At 43.2% G+C, this 19,285-nt stretch overlaps 1 protein-coding gene across 1 annotated transcript in view; it reads left to right on the top strand.

Moving 5' to 3' along the window:
* The window catches only part of LOC149447677 (methionine synthase-like), a 233,712-nt gene extending 220,220 nt beyond the window's left edge, over positions 1-13,492 (top strand). Inside the window, exon 8 of the mRNA XM_089652223.1 lies at positions 13,300-13,492. The gene's annotated coding sequence lies outside the window, so the exon portion shown is untranslated. The remainder of the gene's footprint in view (positions 1-13,299) is intronic.
* The last annotated feature ends 5,793 nt before the right edge of the window (positions 13,493-19,285 follow it).

The raw sequence follows: 19,285 nt of genomic DNA on the forward strand, positions 1-19,285 counted from the left end.
TGCTGCTGCCAGGTCCACAGTGTCTCATGCCATGTGCCACTTTCAGGTCTCCTCACACTGCTGGTGTGTTGAATTTTTTGACATAGGGTGCTGGCAGATTACGGGCCTCCCATAGCTGCTGCCAGGCCCCTAATCTGCCATGGGCCCCTATACCGCCTCCTCATGCTGCTGCCAAGTCCAGAGTCTCTCATGGGTCCCTGTACGGCCTCCCATTGCTGCTGTCTCCATCGCCACACTCTGCCATGTGCCACTTTCAGGTCTCCTCACACTGCTGGTGTGTTCCATTTTTTGTCATAGGGTGCTGGCAGATTACGGGCCTCCTATAGCTGCTGCCAGGCCCCTAATCTGCCATGGGCCCCTATACCGCCTCTTCATGCTGCTGCCAAGTCCAGAGTCTGTCATGGGTCCCTGTACGGCCTCCCATTGCTGCTGTCTCCATCGCCACACTCTGCCATGTGCCACTTTCAGGTCTCCTCACACACTGCTGGTGTGTTCAATTTTTTGACATAGGGTGCTGGCAGATTACGGGCCTCCCATAGCTGCTGCCAGGCCCCTAATCTGCCATGGGCCCCTATACCGCCTCCTCATGCTGCTGCCAGGTCCACAGTGTCTCATGCCATGTGCCACTTTCAGGTCTCCTCACACTGCTGGTGTGTTCCATTTTTTGTCATAGGGTGCTGGCAGATTACGGGCCTCCTATAGCTGCTGCCAGGCCCCTAATCTGCCATGGGCCCCTATACCGCCTCCTCATGCTGCTGCCAAGTCCAGAGTCTGTCATGGGTCCCTGTACGGCCTCCCATTGCTGCTGTCTCCATCGCCACACTCTGCCATGTGCCACTTTCAGGTCTCCTCACACACTGCTGGTGTGTTGAATTTTTTGACATAGGGTGCTGGCAGATTACGGGCCTCCCATAGCTGCTGCCAGGCCCCTAATCTGCCATGGGCCCCTATACCGCCTCCTCATGCTGCTGCCAAGTCCAGAGTCTCTCATGGGTCCCTGTACGGCCTCCCATTGCTGCTGTCTCCATCGCCACACTCTGCCATGTGCCACTTTCAGGTCTCCTCACACTGCTGGTGTGTTCCATTTTTTGTCATAGGGTGCTGGCAGATTACGGGCCTCCTATAGCTGCTGCCAGGCCCCTAATCTGCCATGGGCCCCTATACCGCCTCTTCATGCTGCTGCCAAGTCCAGAGTCTGTCATGGGTCCCTGTACGGCCTCCCATTGCTGCTGTCTCCATCGCCACACTCTGCCATGTGCCACTTTCAGGTCTCCTCACACACTGCTGGTGTGTTCAATTTTTTGACATAGGGTGCTGGCAGATTACGGGCCTCCCATAGCTGCTGCCAGGCCCCTAATCTGCCATGGGCCCCTATACCGCCTCCTCATGCTGCTGCCAGGTCCACAGTGTCTCATGCCATGTGCCACTTTCAGGTCTCCTCACACTGCTGGTGTGTTCCATTTTTTGTCATAGGGTGCTGGCAGATTACGGGCCTCCTATAGCTGCTGCCAGGCCCCTAATCTGCCATGGGCCCCTATACCGCCTCCTCATGCTGCCAAGTCCAGAGTCTGTCATGGGTCCCTGTACGGCCTCCCATTGCTGCTGTCTCCATCGCCACACTCTGCCATGTGCCACTTTCAGGTCTCCTCACACACTGCTGGTGTGTTCAATTTTTTGACATAGGGTGCTGGCAGATTACGGGCCTCCCATAGCTGCTGCCAGGCCCCTAATCTGCCATGGGCCCCTATACCGCCTCCTCATGCTGCTGCCAAGTCCAGAGTCTCTCATGGGTCCCTGTACGGCCTCCCATTGCTGCTGTCTCCATCGCCACACTCTGCCATGTGCCACTTTCAGGTCTCCTCACACACTGCTGGTGTGTTCAATTTTTTGACATAGGGTGCTGGCAGATTACGGGCCTCCCATAGCTGCTGCCAGGCCCCTAATCTGCCATGGGCCCCTGTACCGCCTCCTCATGCTGCTGCCAGGTCCACAGTGTCTCATGCCATGTGCCACTTTCAGGTCTCCTCACACTGCTGGTGTGTTCAATTTTTTGTCATAGGGTGCGGTAGACGTGGCGCACAGATCTCAACGCCACATGACCCCTGTGGGGGCAGGACAGGAAGAAGAGGAGGAGGTAGAGGAGGACATTGGTGCTCAGGAATTATTGAGTGAAATGGGTGGTTTTTCCACTCAGCGGACAGGAGTGGAGGAGCAGGAGCATCTGGTAGAGGAGGAGGAAGAGGAGACAGAGGACCCAGACGCACCGTGGCAGTATGCTGTGGAGATGGAGGCAGGGAGTCCCTTGCATTCCTTGGCACAAATGGCCCATAGCATGCTCGCTTGCTTGCGTACCGACAGCCGAATAATAACCATCAGACAGAGGGATGACTTTTGGCTGTCCACCTTGTTGGACCCTCGCTACCGTTCAAAAATGGTGGCTTTTTTGACACCTGCTGAGAGGGAGGCCAAAATAACGTACTATAAAAACCACCTATGTAGTCAGCTGGTCTCTGCCTGTCTGCGCCAACGTCCATCCTCAGACACTGTGGGCCCTGTGCGCTCGCGTTCCGCTGCCATGGCAGCAGGGGAGGGGTGGGGTGGTAGGAGCAGTGGCAGCTCCACCAGCAGCAGCTGCCTCAGTCTGCAGTCGATGATGAGTAGCTTTCTTCACCAGCGCAGTGAGGAAACTACTAACCAGCCGCAGCAGCAGCAGCATCAGGTGGACCTGGAGCAGGACCTCAAACAACAGGCTTGGGCCTACTTGGACAGCACCCTGCCAACCGAGGTAGACAATCCCCTTGACTACTGGGCAACGAAACTTGACTTTTGGCCCCAACTAGCTGAATTTGCCCTTGAAAGGCTGTCATGCCCGGCCAGTAGCGTGGCATCGGAGCGCGTGTTTAGTGCGGCAGGAGGTATTGCAACTCCGCGGAGGACACGACTGTCCACCCAAAGTGTGGAGAGACTCACGTTTGTGAAAATGAATCAGGCGTGGATTAGTCTGGATTTCAAACCACCAGTTCCTGACACAACTGACTAAATCCGCCATGAATCATGCCCCAAACATGTGCCACTTTCAGGTCTCCTCACACTGCTGGTGTGTTCCATTTTTTGTCATAGGGTGCTGGCAGATTACGGGCCTCCCATAGCTGCTGCCAGGCCCCTAATCTGCCATGGGCCCCTATACCGCCTCCTCATGCTGCTGCCAAGTCCAGAGTCTCTCATGGGTCCCTGTACGGCCTCCCATTGCTGCTGTCTCCATCGCCACACTCTGCCATGTGCCACTTTCAGGTCTCCTCACACTGCTGGTGTGTTCCATTTTTTGTCATAGGGTGCTGGCAGATTACGGGCATCCCATAGCTGCTGCCAGGCCCCTAATCTGCCATGGGCCCCCGTACCGACTCCTCATGCTGCTGCCAGGCCCGTAATCTGTCATGGGCCCCTGTACCGCCTCCTCATGCTGCTGCCAGGTCCATAGTGTGTCATGGGTCCCTGTACGGCCTCCCATTGCTGCTGTCTCCATCGCCACACTCTGCCATGTGCCACTTTCAGGTCTCCTCACACTGCTGGTGGTTTCCATTTTTGTCATAGGGTGCTGTATGGCCTCCCATTGCTGCTGCCTCCACCGCCACACTGTGGCTCCACACTCTGGTTTTGGCCCCGTGACTGCCCAAATGAGTGAAGTGTGCGGTGATTCTAAGATCGACGGCACTCATCTGCATGTCATACTGACTGTCAGTATTATTTCTCTTCCCCAGCAGACTCCAAGGGCATTTAAATTAAAGGTACAGTGTTCTGCACTAATATAAAGGCTCTCTGAAGCCTAGAAACACCCTTTTATAAGTTAAATTCGCAGCGAATATATTCGATTCGAATCGAAATTTTTCCACGAATTCGCCGAATCAGTCGAATCGAATTTTTGAATACTTCGCTCATCTCTACTCCTAACGATAAACCGCCTAGGGACATTATTATATGTATGAAGGATTTCCTGACCAAAAAAGACATACTTAGAGCTGCTCGCAATACCCCAATGATCACCTTTGTAGGTTCGGTTTTACAAATCTTTTCAGATGTTTCTCCAGCTACGTTGGAAAAACGTAGAAAAATTAAGGAAATTACAACTGCCCTTTTCTCAGCTCATATCCGCTATAAATGGGGCTTTCCTTTTAAGCTGATAGTTCCACATAATGGGAGCACATACATAGCCACATCCCTTCCCGAAGGTAGAGAGATCTTGGCCAAATTGGGCCTGGCGGATGCTCCATCACCTCAACGTCCACCTTCCACCCCTCGAGTCTCTCCCATTTGGCATACTCCATCTCCACGAAGAGATAGGAGAGTCCGACAAGAACCGGGTTGAAAAGACCTTGCCCACTTGCATATTACCCATTATTTTGATGAAAATTGTTACATGTTCATATATCATTATTTTCGATCTAACATTTAGTTATTTGGACGTGCGAAAATCCAGAATGGGTCTTCGGATCCTCTTTTTGCCGCCCATATGTTCATCGAAATCTCTGACGGTGACCCCGCCCTGCCATCTAGCATGGTTGGAGATGTCGCGGGGTGACATCTCCATTTCCCGTGTTTCAAGGTGGCAGAGTTTGGGCCCGTTTGGCCCTTTGATAATATATTTTTCTATTTTTTCACAGAAGGCATTTAATCCACCTGATCCACAGTTTATTATGACTGTGACAGGAACTTGGATACAGGGATTTTGCTAATTTGTATCTCATACATCCTTAGGATGTGAATTTTTGTGGTCACTGCTAAGATATTTCTATGTTTCTGAAAATTATGTTTGCTTTCTCATAGATATCTGGATGTGTTAAAGTCTAACAAGGGTCTTTGGACTTTCCCAATACCGCCCATTAGTTCATGGTTTCAAAACTCTTGAACACGTTACCCCACCCTGCCGCCTGACATGACCGGAGGTGTCACCTCCCGATTGTGGGGTGACGGCTTCATTTTCCATGTTTTACGGAAACAGGGTTTAGGCCAATTTGGCCCTTTTGATGTTTGAATTTTCTGATTTTTCAGGTATGGCAAATTGCCCACCTGATCCATGTTTCTTAGCTATCTTATTTGTAGGAGCTATTAAAGCTTCACCTATTTCTTTTTTTCTTTTCTCTTTTCAAAGCTTTAGTACGTGATATTGGTTTTGTACCGGTTTGTGGATGTCACGACACCCATATTGGGGTCTAAATGTCCCCTAGATTGGTACTACTGACTATAACTATGTCTGATGTGGATTTACAGGTTTTTATGTCTAGCCAAATAATTCTAGGAGATGTCTTTTCAATGTGTATATTTATGCTGATGGCTATAATTTTTGTATACTATGGTAATTCAATGTATTTTGCATAATGTCCAGGGTTTCAATTCACCAAATAAGTGCAAAACAGCCTTTCTTCAATATAAGCGACTAGGGGCTAAAATTATTTTACTACAGGAAACACATTTTGCAGGTGCAAAACATCAGACATATTTTCATAAATCCTATATGCAGGTGTATTATACCTTGCATTCCTCTAATAAAAGTAGAGGAGTAGCCATTTTTCTACATAATTCATTCCCCTTTGAGGTTCAACATGTATATCGTGATCCGGACAGTAGGTTTATCATTCTTAAAGGCACCCTTTCGGGTCGTGAACTTACGATTGCTAATATCTATGCACCGAATTTGGCACAAGCTTCCTTTTTTTCTAAATTTTTTGGTATTCTTGATAGGTTTTTGTCCCCCCGTCTATTGGTGGGTGGTGATTTTAACCTGGTAGCAAACCCTCTTTTGGACCGAAGCTCCTCCTCACAATCTTCCCAAACTTTCCAAAAATCCCTTACTAAAAAACTAGATGCCCTCCAGTTGGTGGACACCTGGAGAGCGCATAATGCGGGAGCCAGGGATTATTCATTTTATTCTCACCCACATGACTCTTATGCCTCACTTGAGCCCCTGATCGGATCACAACATTATAGCCTTATCTATCACGTTTATAGGATTGGCACCTACCCCCTACTCTTGGAGACTTAATGATTCTATGCTTACTGATATTAATTCTCGCCAAGAGGTGGTTACATCCATTCAGGAGCATTTTCAGTCTAACTCTACTCCTGATATATCTCCTGCCACACTATGGGTTGCTCATAAGGCGGTCCTACGTGGCCGCCTTATCTCTATGGCTTCATCCAGAAATAGAAAACGATGACAGAAAATTCTACAAATTACCCGAGAATTAGAAGCACATTATAGAAGTCATATTGCTAATCCATCTCTTCTTAATAAACCGTTATCTCAAAAACGCTTAGAATTGAATATTCTGCTTTCTCAAAAGACTGAAAAAGCTCTCCGCTGGTCGAAGGCCTCGTTCTTGTTGCATAGCAACTCAGCATCCACTCTGTTTGCAAGGAAATTGAATCACTCTCTGCACCCTCCACATATTTATAAGTTACGTACTAACTCGGGTGCCATTTCATCTCTACCTCAAGAAGTATTGGGTATTTTTGAAAATTTTTATTCTAATCTATTAGCTCCCCCACAGTCGAATTCTGTTCCACCATCCAACTCATGGTTGGATTCTATACCCCTCCCTGCTCTCACACCCTCTCAGATAGCTTCTCTTAATGCCCCCTGTACTTTGGAGGAAATAACTTGTGCGATTAGCGCGCTAAAAGGTTCTACTGCACCGGGTCCTGACGGATTCACCGCTAGATATTATAAACATTTTGCCTCTACTTTGGCTCCCTATTTGATAACCTTATTTAATGATGTTTTGCAGGGGGGTAAGTTGCCTGAGGAGATGCTATTGGCTAATATGTCTTTACTACCCAAGCCACAGAGACCACCATTTACCACAAAACTATAGACCAATCTCAGTAATGAATAACGATTTGAAAATATTTAGCTGTATTTTGGCAGACAGGTTGGCCCCTATTATCTCTTCTTTGGTCTCTCCGGACCAATCAGTAATAAATCTGTCTGGAATAAAACCCGATAACATTCGCCTCACACTAAATGTTATTCAAGATGCCAATTTACATTCTAAAGAGGTTCTGTTGATGAGTCTGGACATAAACAAGGCCTTTGACAGTTTTCTTTGGCCTTATTTGTTTTCCTTGCTGCCGAAAATGGGCTTCAGTAATGTGTTTTTGGCTGGTATACACACCCTATACGACTCTCCTAAAACGAGAATAAGGCTTCCTGGCTGTAATTCAGATTTTTTTACATTGGGTAGAGGTACCAGTCAGGGCTGTCCTCTCTCACCCCTTTTATTTGCGCTGGTGTTGGAACCTTTGGCAATAGCAATCAGATCACATTCGGATATTTCTGGCTACCCATTATTAGTTTCACCTTTTAAAATATGCATGTATGCTGATGATGTTATGCTTTTCCTTACCAATCCGTTAACTTCATTACCTAATTTATGTGCCGTATTGAACGATTTTGCTATAGCGTCAGGTCTTACTGTTAATTTTACCAAATCAGTGATTATGCCTGTTAATGTTCCTGATTCCCTAAGTGCATCTCTCCGTAGCTCTTTTCCATTTCGTTGGGTCACAGATCGGATTTCCTATTTGGGTATTAATCTCACTCCTAGATACTCGGATATGTTTGCTGCTAATTATCCACCATGTGTATCACGTCTCTCTACTCTATTGAAGATTTGGCATGGTTATCCTATTTCCTTTCTGGGTAGAGTCACTGCAATTAAAATGAATATTTTGCCTAAACTACTTTATCTCTTTAGAGCACTTCCAGTTCTGGTCTCGAAAACGTTTTTAATCACTTTCAGCGGACTATTAATAACTTTATCTGGGGTAATAAACACCTACGTTTTACTTCATCTGTTTTGTACCGCTCACAACGGACTGGAGGTCTCGGTCTTTCCAATCTTTGGCTATATTATCTCTCAGCTTGTTTTGCGCAACTATCACAATGGGCAACCGTTAACTCTCAGATCCAGTGGATCAAGTTTGAATCTCAGTCTATACGCCCATTCTACTTACCGGGTATTTTGTGGTCCAAAATCTCCCCTCGATCGCTTACTTGTCATAACTCCATAGTGACCCATTCACTGACACTTTGGTCCAAATACAAATTCAAATTAAATCTGGTCTCCAGGTGTTTAATTTTTTGGTGATCCTACTTTTGTTGCAGCTTTTTCTTCCGCTCAAACGTTTTGTTGGTGGTATGATCGATATTTTATTAGATTATCTGATTTTCAAAGAGGAGGATCTTATATTATGATATGCTGCGCATGTTTTTTGATGTTCATCTTCCTGAGTACCATCGTTACCGACAGATTAGACATTTTTTTAATTCACATTTTGGCCTTATACCCTCTTCTCCGATTTAATTTTTTGAACGTATCAGCCGTGACTCTCCTAGGGGTAGGGGTCTTATTTCTGATCTTTGTCACCACTTTTTGATCTGTCTTTCTCCTACACCCCCTTTATATAGACAAAAATGGGAGGAGGATAGTGGTATAATTTTTTCAGATGAGGATTGGGATTCCATGGTGGATAACATATGTAAGTGTTCTAGATCTTTCTGTTCATGAGACTGCCCTTAAAGTTTTAACCAGATGGTATTATACCCCATCAAGACTACATGTATTGTTCCCACAAACATCCCCTTTATGTTTCCGGGACTGTGGCCTCACAGGTACTTTGGTTCATATATTTTGGGATTGCCCGACCATATCTTTGATTTGGCGCAAGATATCTGCGGTGGCTACCTCACTGGCGGGTAGCCCGGTACAAATGTCTTTACAGACCTGTTTATTGGGGGCTCATATCCCGGGGGTCTCTGATGCCATTATGAGATTGATACACACTATTTGTATTGCCACTTTATGGGCTTTTGCCTTACATTGGAAGTTCAATACTGTACCCTTAGCCTCTGTTTTACACAGAGTTGCTGCTGTAATGCTCATGGAATGTATTCATTATACCTTACTGGATAAGATGCACTTATTTGATAAAAAATGTGAATCATGTAGGAATTATAGACCTTTATTGCATGATTAACAACATTCCAAGTGAAGGTTGACTGGCATATACTGTTGACAGATGTATCATTCAACCTACTCTATCGTCTATGGAATTTCATGTACTTGCAATCCACTCTTTTCTCTTCCCTCTCTTTCTTATATTAATATACTTTTCTGTATTGTACTTTTCAATAGTGCCTTGTTTTTGCTGTAAGTATCACTTTAAACTGTACTGTTGTTTTACAGTCTACTTTTACAAAATAAAACCGTCTGTAAACAAAGATAAACTTGGCCTACCTTCAATGTTGGCTTCAGTGAGAAATTGGCACTTACATTGATTCACATTCTTTTTAAGAGAGTAATTTGTCACCCCCCAAAGTCTGATTGTGGAGTCCATCATGAAAGCAGAACAACTTACACTGCAGGCTTGCTTGCATGACTAGTTTCAGGTCTTCCTGGCCTCTGTTCTTGCCTGGTTGTCTGCTTTGAGTTCTTGCCCAATTTGCCTGGGTTGACTTCTGGCCAGTGTAGGGCCGTGTTCAGGGATCATTAGGATGTAGGGCAGTGTTTAGGGGTCATTAGTATGTAGGGCAGTATAAAGGGGTTAGTAGCTTGTAGGGTAGTGTTCATGGATCAGTAGAATGTGGGGCAGTGTACAGAGGTCAGGAGATGTTGGGCAGTGTACAAGGGTCAGTCATTTTTAGGGCCGAGTACAGGCGTATTGAATAAGTAGAGAAGTACACACAGGGGTCATTAGTTTGTAGAGCATAGTCCAGGAGTCTCCAGTTTGTAGGGTAGTGTACAGTTGTGTTTAGTTTGTTGGGTAGACTATAGAAGTCAGCAGGACAAAGGGTCAGCAGGGCAGAAATGTCTCTTGTATGCAGAGCAGGTGGGGGATGAGCACTTCAGATGGGGAGGGTCAGCAAAGTCTACCTGTGACCTGCACCCAATTGATGGGTTTCCAACTCCTGCTCTAAAGTATTCCCTGATTTCCTCCCCTAGCTGCATAAAGAGTTATGTAGGGCAGAAGGGATGGGGGAACTTGGCTAGACAAGTAATTAGACACAATATTATGTTATAGACTGCATATGTACCTCTTCCCTAGTCAACAATCAATTTAAGGAAAAACAAAACATAATGGGACTTTACTGCTACAATCAACGGACAAACTTGTATTCATACGTTTACATGATTATTGAAATACATCTTAAAATGACATATGAAAACAATACTTGGCTTATCAGCCCAAATCATATTGTTCTATGACAAATATCCTCCAGCGGAGTTTCGCTTGTTTGGCTTCTTCAGGACCCCAAAATTGGAGGCAAGGAGATCAAATGCCTTAGCTAGAAGATATATATATATAGAGATATATATATATATATATATATACAGTGGGGATCGAATGTTAGGGCACCCCTACTAAAAATTTGTATTAATGTGCATAAAGAAGCCAAGGAAAGATGGAAAAATCTCCAAAAGGCATCAAATTACAGATTAGACATTCTTATAATATGTCAACAAAAGTTAGATTTTATTTCCATCATTTACACTTTCAAAATAACAGAAAACAAAAAAATGGCGTCTGCAAAAGTTTGGGCCCCCTGCAGAATTTAAAGCATGCACTGCCCCCTTTGCAAAGCTGAGACCTGCCAGTGTCATGGATTGTTCTCAATCATCGTCTAGGAAGACCAGGTTATGTCAATCTCAAAGGTTTTAAATGCCCAGACTCATCTGACCTTGCCCCAACAATCAGCACCATGGGTTCTTCTAAGCAGTTGTCTAGAAAACTGAAACTGAAAATAGTTGACGCTCACAAAGCTGGAGAAGGCTATAAGAAGATAGCAAAGCGTTTTCAGATGTCAATATCCTCTGTTCGGAATGTAATTAAGAAATGGCAGTCATCAGGAACAGTGGAAGTTAAAGCAAGATCTGGAAGACACTGGAGTTGTGGTACACTATTCCACTATAAAGAGATACTTGTACAAATATGGTCTTCATGGAAGAGTCATCAGAAGAAAACCTCTTCTACGTCCTCACCACAAAAATCATCGTTTGAACTTTGCAAATGAACATATAGACAAGCCTGATGCATTTTGGAAACAAGTTCTGTGGACCGATGAGGTTAAAATTGAACTTTTTGGCCGGAATGAGCAAAGGTACGTTTGGAGAAGAAGGGGCACAGAATTTAATGAAAAGAACCTCTGTCCAACTGTTAAGCATGGGGTTGGATCAATCATGCTTTGGGGTTGTGTTGCAGCCAGTGGCACAGGGAACATCTCATGAGTAGAAGGAAAAAGGGATTCAATAAAATTTCAGCAAATTTTGGATGGTAACTTGATGCCATCTGTGAAAAAGCTGAAGTTAAAGAGAGGATGGCTTCTACAAATGGATAATGATCCTAAACACACCTCGAAATCCACGGGGGATTACATCAAGAGGCGTAAAGTGAAGGTTTTGCCATGGCCTTCACAATCTCCTGTCCTCAACATAATTGGAAATCTATGGATAGACCTTAAAAGAGCAGTGCGTGACAGACAGCCCAGAAATCTCAAAGAACTGGAAGACTTTTGTAAGGAAGAATGGGCAAAGATACCTCAAACAAGAATTGAAAGACTCTTGGCTGGCTACAAAAAGTGTTTACAAGCTGTGATACTTGCCAAAGGGGGCAGTACAAGATATTAACTCTGCAGGGTGCCCAAACTTTTGCAGACGCCATTTTTTTGTTTTCTGTTATTTTGAAAGTGTAAATGATGGAAATAAAATCTAACTTTTGTTGACATATTATAAGAATGTCTAATCTGTAATTTGATGCCTTTTGGAGATTTTTCCATCTTTCCTTGGTTTCTTTATGCACATTAATACAAATTTTTAGCTGGGGTGCCCAAACTTTCGATCCCCACTGTATATATACACAAACCATTAATCATATAATCGTGACATCACAAAACATCAAAAACCTTAAACTGTTTTCTGCAAACTTACATGGCAACATCCGCGGTGATGCAGAGCAGCAGCACTCACACAGCAAGTGAGCAAAATGGTCTCGAGTGAGCGTCTATATCCACAACCCTTTGTCCCCAATCAAATGGAGTCCTGTTCCAAAGAGCAAAGGAAAACAATCCCAATAAAAAGGGAAATCGAACAGGGAGAAGAAAAGGGGATAAAGAATTCCAAACATAACCAACAACCGGTCACTCACTCAAAGGACAAGTAGAAGGTATATTTATATGTGGACTCATCATTCTAAAGTAAATTCCATGGATATGTTCCAAGATGTAATCTGAATATAACAATATGTAAAAATCAATATGAGAATAACCACATCCTGAAAATTACAAGGGAATCCAGCAAGCTGTTCCTAGACACCTACCTAATACTCCCAATATGGCAAGAGAGGTGCATGCAATGTCCAAAACTGGACCTCAGTATTGTGTAATACAAATCCGTTCCTTTAAATGACCATATATATCATGTATATCAATCCAAAAAGTCTTCTGAATCAGTGGCTCCTGTAAAACAATGAAAGCCCTGCTTAATAATCCCCCAATAACTACTTTATCCATCATATCAATTAACATTTCTCATACCTCAAAGTTACTGCATAACATCATCCAAACTCTGTGTATGCTTCCCAAATGGGGCCAAAAGCAGCATGCAGTGAGGTGCCTTAATAGCCGGAGACAGAGTCTCAATTACTTGCATCACCTCTGCCCTGGACAACCATAGGGAAGGACATTTTGACCAAAAAGTGCTACAGAAGGAGACATGTCATAGAACAATATACCGTTGATTTGGGCTGATAAGCCAAGGATTGTTTTTATATAATGTAATTGTAAGCTGTATTTTAATAAACATGTAAATGTATGAATACACGTTTGTCTGCTGATTGTACCAGTAAAATCCCACCACGTTTTGTTTTTCTTTAAAGTAATTAGACACAGAAGAGGAGAGGGCTATGACATGCGAGGGAGGGACACTTTCTGGAGTGTCTGTATCTTAGCAAGTTCAAAAGCACATTGAAGATCAATTAAAATTATTTATGGGACAGAAAACTGTTTTTCTGTGATTTTGCCTGCTTTTTGTATAGTTTGTAACAGCGTCTTTTTAAGAGCTGCATATACAATTAACCTAAAATTTGCATTAACATTCACTCCTAAATTGTGTTTATGTATTCTTTATTGTACATGCTGTTTCTCTTAGCACACCTTTTTTTTAAACCTGTTTATAAGCATTTAATACTATACTCCATAGGATGTCACAATTATCCTCAATTAAAAGGAACTTTTGCATTACATTTCAGGTATCTATTGTTTGGAATCCTCCTGCATAATAAAGAAAAATTACACGACTAATAATATCTGTCATCTGCCCTGTGTACTGAAGTACTGTATTTGGAGTCCACAATTCCAATTGTGTTTAGTTTTCTTGAGTGTTTTTCACATTATAATGTACTGTTTGCTGAAAAACAAATATAAATAAAAGTTTCAGATTTAGCTTGTTTGTCTTCTTGTCATCTTTCAGCTACAAAATTAGGCAAGTTTAAAAAAAATTGGCTAAAAACGTGCAGCGCTAATTATACTTTTTATACCTGTTTATTTAGGGTTGGTATCATAACTCTTGGTGCTAGCTGCTGTGCTGTATATTTGATTTATTCACTTTTTATATATATTTTTCTTTTATTTTCATTTATGTTTTAATTTTAAGTTATGAAAAAAATGATATGCTTAAACAAGGAAAAAAAGAGGGAGGAGTAATAAAAGCATAAACAAAATTATTGAAAAATAAAAAAGGTACAGATTTAATGCTCCTCCAACTACAACTTATATATATATATATATATATATATATATATATATATATATATATATATATATATATATAGTTGTGTTCAAAATAATAGCAGTCAGACATCACTAACCTGATCAATCACTGTTTTTGGTAGAAATGATATTTCTACATGGCAAATAATTTACTAGCAGGTGTAGTAGAGTAATAGAAATCCAACAGACTCAACAGTCATGACATGCATGCTGCTGATTCTGTGTAATTGAATCACTAATTGAAAGGGGCATGTTCAAAATAATAGCAGTGTGGAGTTCTATTAGTGAGGTCATTCATTCTTTGAAAAACAGGTGGCAATTATTGCCCTTATTTAAGGAAGGAAGGCAGCAAATGTTGTACATGCTGGTTACAGTGCATTTCTCTCTGAAATTCTGAGGAAAATGGGTCGTTCCAGACATTGTTCAGAAGAACAGCGTACCTTGATTAAAAAGTTGATTGGAGAGGGGAAAACATATAAAGAAGTGCAAAAAATGATAGGCTGCTCAGCTAAAATGATCGCAAATGCTTTAAAATGGCAACCAAAACCAGAAGGACGTGGAAGAAAGCGAAAAACTACCATTCGAATGGATAGAAGTATAGCCAAAATGGCAAGGACTCAGCCAACAATCAGCTCCAGAAAGATCAAAGAAGGTCCAAAGTTACCTGTGAGTACTGTTACAATTAGAAGACGCCTATGTGAAGCCAAGCTATCTGCAAGAAGCCCCTGCAAAGTCCCACTGTTGAAAAAAAGACGTGCTGAAGAGGTTACAATTTGCCAAAGGGCACATTGACTGGTCTAAAGAGAAATGGCGCAACATTTTGTAGACTGATGAAAGTAAGATTGTTCTTTTTGGGTCTAGTGGCCAGAGACAGTTTTTCAGACGACCTCTAAGCACTGAATTCAAGCCACAGTGCACTGTGAAGACAGTGAAGCATGGTTGCGAAAGCATCATGATATGGGCATGTTTCTCATACTATGGGGATGTTTCTCATACTACAGTGATGGTCCTATTTATCGCATACCAGGGATCATGCATCAGTTTGAATGCATCAGAATACTTGAAGAGGTCATGCTGCCTTATGCTGAAGAGGAAATGCCCTTGAAATGGGTGTTCCAACAAGACAACGACCCCAAACACACCAGTAAACGTGCAACATCTTGGTTCCAGACCAACAAGATTGACGTTATGGAGTGGCCAGCCCAATCCCCGGATCTTAATCCAATAGAAAACTTGTGGGGTGACATCATAAATGCAGTTTCTGAGGCAAAACCAAGAAATAGAGAAGAACTGTGGAATGTAGTCCAATCATCCTGGGCTGGAATACCTGTTCACAGGTGCCAGAAGTTGGTTGACTCCATGCAACACAGATGTACAGCAGTTCTCAGAAACAGTGGTTATACAACTAAATATTAAGTGATTCAAAGAAAAGCAAAATCTTCAAACATTTTTCAGTTTATATAGTGAATGTTTGAGTTTGTAAATAAGAATACAAACAATGCTATTTTTTTTCAACAGTCTAATATTCACTTTTCTTAAATTTTTTTAGAGGAACAACACAGATTTGCTATATTTTTCTTCATGTTTTGATTTGGAATAGAATGTGTAGTGTTCCCAATGCATTTGTGTGTATGGAAATAAAAGCTATTAGAAGGATTTTGAGCTTTATTCACTTTTTTTCAACACACTGCTATTATTTTGAACACAACTGTATATGTCCTGTCCCCAGAATAAATTCTCTTCTGAGGACTTCTAGATCAAGATTGACCTGTATAATTATTATGTTGTTTTGCATTTGATTGTAGTCATGTTTTTTTACAGATTAGTTATCTGTTCTCTTATGCCACCTACTGGCTAAACTTCAGAGCTGTGTTATTTAGCTAGCCAGGATGTGATGTAAAAGGTCATCACTTCTCCCACAATACAGGAAGTAAAACACCTCATAGGAATCCATGATTCTCTACGTGAGAGAAGCAACCAGATTCTATCTCTTTCCATCTGACAGCATCGGAGGTAATGTCCCTTTTTCTCTGTTATCTGGTAGCTAGGATTGTATAGAAGAGGATCTTAGCTATACTGAGTGTCATATTACAGTGGGGCAAAAAAGTATTTAGTCAGCCACCAATTGTGCATCTCCCACTTAAAAAGATGAGAGAGGCCTGTAATTGGCATCATAGGTATACCTCAACTATGAGAGACAAAATGAGAAAAAAAATCCAGACAATCACATTGGCTGATTTGGAAAGAATTTATTTGCAAATTATGGTGGAAAATAAGTATTTGGTCAATATCAAAAGTTCATCTCAATACTTTGTTATATATCCTTTGTTGGCAATGACAGAGGTCAAATGTTTCCTGTAAGTCTTCACAAGGTTGGCACACACTGTTGCTGGTATGTTGGCCCATTCCTCCATGCAGATCTCCTCTAGAGCAGTGATGTTTTGGGGCTGTCGCTGGGTAACACGGACTTTCAACTCCCTCCAAAGGTTTTCTATGGGGTTGAGATCTGGGGACTGGCTAGGCCACTCCAGGACCTTGAAATGCTTCTTACGAAGCCACTCCTTTATTGCCCGGGCGGTATGTTTGGGATCATTGTCATGTTGGAAGACCCAGCCACGTTTCATCTTCAATGCCCTTGCTGATGGAAGGAGGTTTGCACTCAAAATCTCACGATACATGGCCCCATTCATTCTGTCCTGTACATGGATCAGTCGTCCTGGTCCCTTTGTGGAGAAACAACCCCAAAGCATGATGTTGCCACCCCCATGCTTCACAGTAGGTATGGTGTTCTTTGCAACTCAGCATTCTCTCTCCTCCAAACACGGCGAGTTGTGTTTCTACCAAACAATTCTATTTTGGTTTCATCTGACCATATGACATTCTCCCAGTCCTCTTCTGGATCATCCAAATGCTCTCTAGCAAACTTCAGACGGGCCCGGACATGTACTGGCTTAAGCAGGGGGACACGTCTGGCACTGCAGGATCTGAGTCCCTGGTGGTGTAGTGTGTTACTGATGGTAGCCTTTGTTACGTTGGTCCCAGCTCTCTGCAGGTCATTCATTAGGTCCCCCCGTGTGGTCCTGGGATTTTTGCTCACCGTTCTTGTGATCATTTTGACCCCATGGGGTGAGATCTTGCGTGGAGCCCCAGATCGAGGGAGATTATCAGTTGTCTTGTATGTCTTCCATTTTCTAATTATTGCTCCCACAGTTGATTTGTTCACACCAAGCTGCTTGCCTATTGCAGATTCAGTCTTCCCAGCCTGGTGCAGGTCTACAATTTTGTTTCTGGTGTCCTTCGACAGCTCTTTGGTCTTCACCATAGTGGAGTTTGGAGTGTGACTGTTTGAAGTTGTGGACAGGTGGGTTTTATACTGATAACAAGTTCAAACAGGTGCCATTGATACAGGTAATGAGTGCAGGACAGAGGAGCCTCTTATAGAAGAAGGTACAGGTCTGTGAGAGCCAGAAATCTTGCTTGTTTGTAGGTGACCAAATACTTATTTTCCACCATAATTTGCAAATAAATTCTTTCCAAATCAGTCAATGTGATTGTCTGGATTTTTTTTCTCATTTTGTTTCTCATAGTTGAGGTCTACCTATGATGCCAATTGCAGGCCTCTCTCATCTTTTTAAGTGGGAGAACTTGCACAATTGATGGCTGACTAAATACTTTTTTGCCCCACTGTATCTGTGATGTTTATCGTATAGTGATTGTATGTTATCTTCTTGTTATAGTTTTACCATTTATCTGCAACGTGCCAATAAAGTACAGACAAGTTAAAACCGTCTATTATCGTGTGCGCAGAGAAGGTTATCTGCTTGATTTGCTTCCCATAGACTCCAGAAGTACAGGGAGGGAGTTCAAGACAGTAAAACTCCGACTAGTGCAGAGTGAGAAAAGGATTGGCTATACAGAATAGCTACAGTCTGCAGAGAGCCTGCAATCGACTTTACAGCCACTTCCATACAGCCAAGCAACAAAGTGAATCTGCAGCCACATGCATACGGCTCCCACAAGTTGATACATAGTTAAGCAGCCATGTCACGCAGCCACTCATCCTCACGCAAAACAAGATCACAAGTTTTCGGTTCCAGCAAGTCGGTGTCAGCCAGTGACGTGGCTGCCATCGCCCGCACTAAAGCTGAAGCAGCAAAGACACGGGCTTCCTTCACCAAGCAAGAAATGCAGTTGAAGTTAGAAAAGACACGCCTAGAAGCCTCTTTGAACCTCGAACAAGCACACCTAGAAGTGAAGCTGGAGAAGCTCACTGCAGAAAAGGAAGCTGCAGCTGCAATGGTTGAAGCAGAAACTCTAGAAGCAGCCATAAACCTTAGTAGTGAACGCAGCGACTGCAGCAATGTTCTTGGTCCCGATCAAGGAGAGCCAGATCCCTCGCAGCGCACTTCAGAGTACTTGGACCAACACTTCAGACCACTCAGTGACACTCCCTTCCCACAGGAAACAGACAATGTCCTCAGGAAAAAAAAACAGACACTGCAAGTAACAGCATAAAAACAACCAAATTCCTCAGTGCTGCAAGGGAGAGAACTCTTGTCAGGATGTAACAAATCAAGCCTACTTCTCTGCACCCCATGGCTCTTAACCTCCATACCAGTGTCAGAACAACCCTTCTACCCCAAACTGGTATGAGACAGGCCGACCCAAAGCAGAACCTCTCGACCGGTACGATCGCACACCAAACTCCCATTGCAGCAGTGAGTTGCCATCATGCTCTAATGCCAACCAAGCTGTAATGGACTTTGCCAAGTTCTTATCCAGATGTGACCTGATCACCAAGGGACTTGTAAAGTTTAACGATAAGTCAGAAAATTACAGAGCTTGGCGGTCATCCTTTCAAAATGCTCTAAAGGGTCTAGACGTATCCCACACCGAAGGGATAGACCTCCTAGTCCAATGGCTTGGGAAAGACTCTGCTGAACACGCAAGTAGGATCAGGAACATTAACATAAAAAATCCAGAGACTGGGCTCAAAAAGATCTGGAGCAGATTAGAAGAGTGCTATGACTCAACAGAGGTGATAGAGAACGCATTGTTTAAGAGGATTGATGACTTTCCCAGAATACCAAGCAAGAGCTATCATAAACTCAGAGAACTAGCTGACTTGTTAGAGGAACTACGATTTGTCAAAGCTGAAGGAGACCTGCCAGGCCTCGCCACCTTGTATGCAGCCAGAGGGATTAAACCCTTGGTTTTGAAGCTTCCTTAAGACTTACAACAGAAATGGGTAACATATGGTTCCAAGCATAAGAAAAGGTTCCAGCTACCATTCCCACTTTTTTGAAGTGTTTAAAGAATTTGTTTCAGAGCAAGCAAAGATCTTGAACGACCCCAGCTTTGACTTTACACTGCCACAAGCCATGCTTCCTAGTCTCTAACACTGGATGCCGGTGACAGTACACAAGACTAACGTTTCTCCTACAGATCTTTCCAACAAGTCATCCA

This window comes from Staurois parvus, unplaced genomic scaffold (genome assembly GCF_062004578.1).
Source record: "Staurois parvus isolate SC_StPar_1 unplaced genomic scaffold, SC_StPar_1.0 ptg000674l, whole genome shotgun sequence".
NCBI classification, from domain to species: domain Eukaryota; kingdom Metazoa; phylum Chordata; class Amphibia; order Anura; family Ranidae; genus Staurois; species Staurois parvus.